The sequence below is a fragment of the Montipora foliosa genome, chromosome 3, assembly GCF_036669935.1.
Source record: "Montipora foliosa isolate CH-2021 chromosome 3, ASM3666993v2, whole genome shotgun sequence".
NCBI classification, from domain to species: Eukaryota; Metazoa; Cnidaria; class Anthozoa; order Scleractinia; family Acroporidae; genus Montipora; species Montipora foliosa.
In genome coordinates, this window is record NC_090871.1 from 43,358,963 (window position 1) to 43,367,441 (window position 8,479).

Here is an 8,479-nt window from a genome sequence, read left to right on the forward strand (position 1 = left end):
CATTGTTTTTATTTTATCTCGGGATTTATTCCTCCTTGGCACCGGATGGCGGCTCACCAAAAGAAACAAAGGGTTGCTCGCAGTGCTTTCTCTCGGGAAGCGTAGGAGAAACTAAATGCTCGCGGGGTGTATGTTAGAGGAGATTTATTAATTTTCCGTTTCTTCTTATTTTAATTCGTTTTAGATTGTTTTGTTTGGTTTTCTTTATCTGATCGCTTTTAATCAAGGCTAAAAAAAAAAAAAAAGAAAGAAAAACAAAATTGAAAATTGTTGTATTCCTTCAATTCTTTGTTTCAGTAAGGGAAGTAAGAATAAACAACCCGGGAGCTCTCCTTGTAAGCTTGCCTAAATCTATATATGACCATATATTACTTTTCTCGGTCGTTTTCTTTAATGATTGTGACAAATACTTGTTGATTGAACATTCAAAAATGAAGGGCCAAAGAGTAAATAGAACACAACCCTTTCCTTATTTAATTTCGTGAGAGGCAGAAACTTAACCTTTGTTCTCAGGTGTATTGACGGAGATCGCGTGCTCAAGGCAAAAAAGCAAAAAAACAAGCAAACAAGGAAACCAACACGAAAATATCATTACGATTGGAAACGTTATTCAAAGGAAACATCATGTTGCTGTTTTAATGCTCAAATTATGTGACAATAATATAGTCAAGCTTCGGAGATTCTATTGCACCGTGAACCTTGAAGTAGGTTTCTAATAATAATCAGGGAAGTTTTAAAACTCAATTAATAGCTAACCAGAAGAAAATCAAGCGACAATCTCATCAAAGACCCAATAAAAACAATTAGCATTTTCCTATGTTGTATCCAATGATCTTCCTTTATCAAGCCCTGGAAAGAAAAATAATGATGAATAACAGCTACTTTCAAGCAAAAAGAAACCTCTTAGTTGCATTATAAAAAAAAAGGCATAAAGGAAAACTCCAGCTATATATCTCACATAAATCCAACAAGTTGTTTTAACATTGGATATCTTTAACTGTTTTTCAGACCCTATAGGTCATCATTTACTTCCCTCACCCTCCCATAAAGAGGTCTATTGAATTATTTTGGCCATGGACTATTACCTCATGGTTGTTAGACTTGCATGCGACAAGCCATGACGCAGCCCCACCCCCCCCCCCCCCCAGGAATTTAAAGCTCGCCGTCAGTGCAGCAGTTGCACTTTGTATTTTGCAGCCAAGTTTGACCTTGTTTTCAAAATTCCAGCTATATATATAACTTCAGGTGAGTTCCACACTGATAAATCCAGAATAGTGCTCAACAATAATGGAGCGGTAATAACAATGTTTTTCTACTCAATATAGTTTCATATGGACTTTAATACAGGTCTGTCAGGAAGTAGTGTATCAAGCCACCATCACGACCGCCGAAAGCACAGAGACGTACGTCGGCCTCACCGCCACTGAGTTCAAGACGAGATGGCGAAACCACCAAATGTCATTCAAAAACGAGAGTAAATATAATGACACCGAACTGAGCAAACATCTATGGCAGCTAAAAGATCAAAAGAAAGACTTCGCAATCTCCTGGAAAATTCTAGCGAAGGCCAAATCTTATAGCAACCTTACTAAACGATGTAATCTATGTAGTACCGAGAAATTCTACATTGTATATAAACCGGACATGGCAACGCTCAACAAACGTAATGAACTCGTATCGACTTGCAGACACAAGCGAAATTTTCTCCTTAGGTTCAATCGCATCCTCAACAACCAATCATAAATTTACAAATGCTTTTTTACTATTGTTTTTCAAGTTTGAATCTTGTAACGATCACGCTACTGATGTATATAAACCCCAGCGATGCTACGGTGTATATGGAATTTAACTGATCAGTGGTCCAACTCCTTGTTGGTCTACGAAACAGACCTGTATTAAAGTCTATATGAGACTATATTGAGTAGAAAAACATTGTTAACTTATCTTCAACAAGATAATGTTTGCATAGATCACATTTGTTCTTACATTTAAGACATCCTACAGGAGTATTATTGCTGTAATGGATCTTTCACAGCGCCTGTACAGGCCGTTTTTACTCCATTAGACAGGATGTACATTGTAGGTCGAAGAATGTCATCTATTTAGTCACCTGTAAAACATGCAAGATTCAATACGTAGGTTCAACATCGAATGAATTCAAGGTCAGATTTCGGAATCACAAATCGGCTATGTTGACCAACAAGGCCACGTGTGAATTGGCCGTCCATTTCAACAGAAAAGAACATTACATGTCTGACTTTGAGTTCATTGTTACTGAAAAAATTGTTAATGACACTACTGATGATATGGACAAGGTTTTACTCACAAGAGAGGCCTATTGGTGCGCACAATTATGCACCCTCCAACCTTACGGCTTAAACAAAAGATCCGAGTTTAATTCCAAAAATAGAATAAGGTTTAATTAATTATTCACTGGAGTAATTGTGCAACCAGTTGGGCTTTTTTTCAGTTACGGTGTGCAGATCGGCATTCGCACAGGCCCTGCTCAGGGATTCTATTACTTTTTAGAGCCCCTGGGCGGGGTTCTGTTGTTTTTAGTACTGGCGTGGTTCCAGAGGCTTTCTCTTGGGATCTTGTTTTGCGCTCATCATATGGCCACCTGATTGCATGATTTACAAAGTCCTGTTGTTTATTTTAAATTATTAGTTTCGATGTCTGGTGATTAACGCCTTTTTCGGAATAGAGCTAATTATTTCTTATCTCACGTATTGTCCACTCAATGAATTTCAACCGCACATATTACGTGACATATTATTGTGATTTTTTATAATAATTTTTTTGTAATTTTAAACATTTTACACCTTTTGGTTCATGGTTTTGTATAAATAGCGCAAGTTCAGTTGTACCAGGTATTTTTAGTCTTTAGTTTTTAGCGTGTACTGAAGAAGCCCGAAGGGCGAAACGTTTACACGAGATTAAAATATACTAGACCTGTGAGAAGTTCGCCAGCGACTCATTTTTTCATTCTCCCTATATATATATATATATATACCAAGTTTATAGTGTGGTGTGAAGGTGAAGAGCGCTCAATACCATTACAAGTAGAGCGAAAACAAAGATCTTTGCCTTGTGTCTTTACTTTATATATATATATATATATATATATATATATATATATATATATATATATATATATCTGTTACAGCTCTGTTGACAACTGAGGATATTAATCAAGGTGAAGTTTTATTCGAGAGATGAGATGAGCCACGGTGACTAAAACGACTGAGAAGTCGAGAAAACTGAAGATAAAATGGACAGAGCAGATGTATAAGGACATTTTGGAATGTAAGAATGTAAATGTAAATTCCTCTATGTAACTGCAGTGGCAGAAGGAAGTGTTATATTGAGGTTATGAAAGAGCTATAGGACGAGAAGGGCTATGCACATCTTGAGCTGAAAAGTCAAAATCTGCTAGATCAGGCCTCGATGCTGGAAAAATTACAGGAATGTGTCATGGATGATTATGGAGAAGATGAAAGAGCAGTAAAAGCCAACGGGGCTAACCAAAGTGCACTTTCTGCGACGGCCGACCTTGACTATATTTTGGAGACGAAGATCAAAACACCAGTGAAAATGTTAATTTTACCATACTGAGCTACTCAGATTTGCATACAACAGCCACACAATCCCCAGAAAACATATCGCCTGTGGCAGGATGTAAGGACTTTTGCCCAGTCACGAGATTACGAGCAAGCCATGATGTGTTCATCGGGGACCAAGAAGTGATGGAGTACAAATAATGCTTAATACTTCATCCATTGACACCGCGTACAGTGAAATAACAACTTGGCGGAAAAAAACACGTTCCTAGTCCCATATAGGAAACTTGGAAGGGATTTTATTGAACAGTTAACTAAACACATTAATGACTGGAACAATAAAACGGAAATGCAGCACATTGCTCTGAAGGCAGCTGTTGCTCTACTGGCACTCGACTTACGAGATCACCAAGAGAGTTTGTCAAGGAGACTAACATTATGGAAAGAGGGAGAAATAGACACTACTGAGTGAAGGACGGATGATACCGAAGCGTATAACAAAGTCAAGTCTGTGGAGGGCCCACTACCACTTAGTGATGACGTAATCAGACAACTTACGAATAAACACCCAAGTGCACAGGAAGCCCAGCTGGGAGCTTTGCTCTTTGGTCCTGTTGAGGATGTCCCACATATCCTATGCCACGAAATAAATGGATAAATGGTGAAGGCAGCAGTCTTAAAAACTAAAGTTTGCAGCGTCCCATCGGGGGAAGATGCTAATGGTTTCAGAAGAATGCTTGCCTGCAAGTCTTTCAAAAAAGTCAGCATAGATACTATAGCGGTGCTAGCAAAGAGACTTTGTACCAAATTTATTGACCCCCTGACAATCGAGCCAATTCTCGGCAAATCGGGTTATCCCACTAGACAAAGGAAACGGCGAGGTGGCGGCCAATTGGTGTTGGAGAGGTTATCAGGAGAATATTCAGAAAGTGTTTAACGAAATTGACAAAGGAAGATATCGTTGATGCCTGCGGCTCACTTCAAGTGTGCGCAGGTTTGACAAGTAGGGGTGAGGCAGCCATTCACGCCATGCACAGCATATTTGAAGCTGACGATACGGACGCTGATGCCTCAAATGCTCTTAATTCATGGAACAGAGCTGCTGCCTTACATAATACCAGGATTCTGTGTCCCTTTATATCTACCTATGCCATAAACACCTACAGAGAACCTGCGCGTATTCGTCATTGGTGGAAAAGAGCTGACGTCTGCAGAGGACACTACACAGGGTGATCCCTTGGCAATGAGTCTCTACGTTATTAGCCTCCAGCCGTTTAATACATGCCTAAATTCCTCAAGCCTTACAAAGCAATGTTGGTATGCTGACGATGCAACGGGCGCTGGTCCTTTGAGAGAGCTGAGAAAGTGTTTGGACGTACTCAATGAAATGAGACCCAGTTCAGGATATTATCCGAATGCTAAAAAATGCTGGCTAGTCACTAAACAGGGGAAAGAGCATGCCGTATGGGAAGTATTTCGTGATAATGTAATTAACATATCAACGCAAGACCAGAAGCATGTCCTAGGTTCTAGAACCTATTTGGAGGAGTATGTGAACGGAAAAGTGGAGGGATGGATCGATCAAATTGTGAAGCTAGCAGAATTTGTTGTAACGTATCCACAGGCTTCATACGCGGCCATCACATTCGGGTTGAAACACCGCTGACTTTACTATCTTAGAACATTAACCGCTAGAGCGTGCCATAAGTCACGCCTTTATTCCTGCTATCACAGGGCACACCTGCACAACAGCTGAGCGTTGTTTGTTAGCATTATAGCAGTAAGGATGGGTGGTATTGGGATCATAAACCCATGTCATACTGCAGTCTCGGACTACGAAGCTTCAACTGCGATAACTGACCCGCTGGTAGAACAGATACTGACGCAGACGCAAAAGCTCCCGGACGATTATTCAATTAGAACACTGCAGCAATGTAACCGTAGACAGAAGGATGCGCGCCTTAGAGAAAACCTACAGCAAATGAAGAATGCCCTTCCTGAACAAACTAGGAGAGCTGCCAATCATGCTGCGGAAAAAGGGGCATCTAGCTGGTTCACGGTCATTCCAGTTAAAGATGTGAACTTTACTCTAAATAAGGGAAAATTCAAAGACGCCATTAAGCCGAGATATGATTGGCAAATAAGTGAGAATTCGTCTACTTGTGCGTGTGGAGATGCTTTCAATGTAGACTACGCCATGGTGTGCAGACATGGAGGCTTTATTATTCAAAGACGTAATGAGCTGCGTGATTTGGAATCCGAAATGTTAAAGATGGTACGCAATGACGTCCAAATTGAGCCGGTACTTCAGGAGATAAGCGGAGAAGTGCTGACACCCGGTACAAACAGAGCAGCGGATGCCCTGCTCGACATTCACGCTCACGGCTTCTGGGAGCGGCAAGGCTCTGCCTTGCCTTTTTTTATCTCAGGGTTTGTTACCCGAACGCAGAGTCTTAAAGCAAAACAAATCTACCATCAGCATGAGAGTGAGAAGAAGCGAATGGACGCCAACAGGGTGCTAGAAGTCGAACAGGGTTCCTTTACTCCACTGGTATTTACTACCACCGGAGGAATGACAGATGAATGCAAGAGGTATCTCAGTAGACTGGCTGAACTTTTATCAGCTAAGAAGGGTGAAGATTATAGTACAACAATGTCTTAGATTCACGCCAAAGTCTCATTCGCCCTCCTAAGGTCTGCGCTTCTATGCTTGAGAGGCTCACGTTGTACGCGAAGGGCTCCGCTTAACACTACAGATAACGTTTTGAAAGTGATAAGAAACTAGCTAGATTTTACGATTAGAACTTTTAATATTCTTCACATTTAGGATTAGTAGGGGCTTTGAAATCGATAAGGGATTAGCGAGACTTTAGCACTTCAGTATTATTGCTATTATTGTTATTGCTATTCTTTTATTCCGGATTTTCGCTAATTTAAGGAACCGTGAACAATAATTTTAAACAAACAATATAAATATAAGATACGTTTGATTATATGAATTGTTACTTTTATTGTTAAAATTTTTGATATTCTCTTTAACGAGCTATTTTCTGTAAATAGTACTAGCTTATGAATCTTCTTTAATAAACATTATTATTTTTAATAATAATAATAATAATAATAATAATAATAATAATTAACAAGTATTCGCCGAAGGGGAGGTAAATATAGGTGAATGAAAAATGACACGAAGTCAAGGTTTATATTCACCTATATTCACCGAGCCTGAGGTGAATAATTGTTTTAGTATAAAAACATAGCTGCTTGTGTGAAAATTATGCATTTTCTTTAAAACAATTAATTTCTTCGTCTCTCACCTCGACAAAACGGCTTGCGGCCATTTTGAAAAAAACCGCTTAGATAATGATCGCGTAATAATCTCCGCAAGTGCAACCAATCAGCGCAGAAATTTTCAAGGATCACCTATATAATTATACAAATAAAGTTCATCTAGCAGTGGGGCACTAATTGCGGACACAAAACAGAAATCAAACCAATTCCAACCAACTCCTAGCAAATTGTACTTTGGTTTTTGAGGATGGGGAAAATTGACCTTCCAGGAGCAGAGAAGAGAACCAACAAATTCAACTCACGCGTGACGAGTTCAGAAATCGGACCCTGAAAATATGACTCGAAGGCAAGTCCACTTACTACTGCGCTAAGCACTCTTCTTTCGGGTTTAGTCAGCGTCATAAATGTTGCATAAATAATGCATAGGGTTAACCCATAATCACAGTCACTTATTTCACTCGCGCCAGTTTAGAGTCTTTCTGTTGCAGTCTTCTGATACATGCGTTCTTGTCCAAAACTGTTGCCTGATATACAGGTGCAGGTATTGCAATTGGAGAAGCTGAAAATTTAGTTAACGTATGTCAGCCACGTCTTCCAAGCTCACAAGGTCCGTGTTTCAACTTCATAGCGTGAAAAAAAGATTGCTGAATTCAACAGTTTTAAGGACGCTAGCCGAAATGGGTTTGCTTGACTGTAGTTGTTCTTTACTGCGTATACATCGGACGCTGTCAAGGCAAACCGTTTAAAGAGCGCCAAAAGCAGTTTTTCTTTGCAAAAAGGAAAATTCCGTCGTTTTTGGAAACGTTTGCCAAACCAACCAAAAAACTGCGTGGGATGATTAAGAACTTATATCACCACCAATCAACTTTAACATCGACACCTTTGTTTGGAAGCTTGGCATATTAACTCCGCCCAGGCTTCTTTAAACCTTTACGAGGTTTGTTTACACCTCATGATCATTAACAAGGAACGGACGTTAATCAGCTACAATAAGTGGCAAAAGTAGCTGGGACGCTTACGCCAGGATGGGCCTGAAAACCTCTCAGACGTCGTAAACTAAGCATAAGCTTAAAAGTAGAAGTTCGAACTAGGACCGGGATGAGTTCGTAACGGCCTCCGTACACTTCTTTTGTGACGTTTACATGAAACCGGTGTGAAATCGAACTCATATCGGTCTGCATTCGTCTCGGCTGCTGGACCAAGACTAGTAACTTTAGTACTGGTCGTGATAGATAGATAGATAGTTTATTTAACCATTAAAACATGACAGTCGCAAGACTGAATTGCGTTCCGTTACAACATTATGGGTCGATTATTAAAACATAGTTTAGACAATGTTTAACAAAACCGCGTTCTAAGCCATTTTCAATGTTGCCAACAGTCATTTCTTAATATTGTCTGCTGCTGATGATAACAAGAAGGTTTGCATTCCAAACTAGACAACAATTTATCTACTTAAAATATACCGCTTATAAACAGATTTGGACGTCCACTAATTGTCTTAAGCCGCGGCTTAATTTAGACTTTGTTTAAATAACTGGCCCTATATATATATAACAAGAAACTATTTACAATATGCGATAAAATGGAAAGTATAATATTTCAATTGTATAGAACTTTCAAAATGT

General features: G+C 39.5%; 1 long non-coding RNA gene across 1 annotated transcript in view; it reads right to left on the minus strand.

Annotated features, from left to right (window-relative positions):
• Window positions 1–646: 646 nt before the first annotated feature.
• The window catches only part of LOC137994869 (uncharacterized), a 193,856-nt gene continuing 186,023 nt past the window's right edge, over window positions 647–8,479 (minus strand). Inside the window, exon 3 of the long non-coding RNA XR_011122205.1 lies at window positions 647–849. This is a non-coding gene — a long non-coding RNA (uncharacterized lncRNA). The remainder of the gene's footprint in view (window positions 850–8,479) is intronic.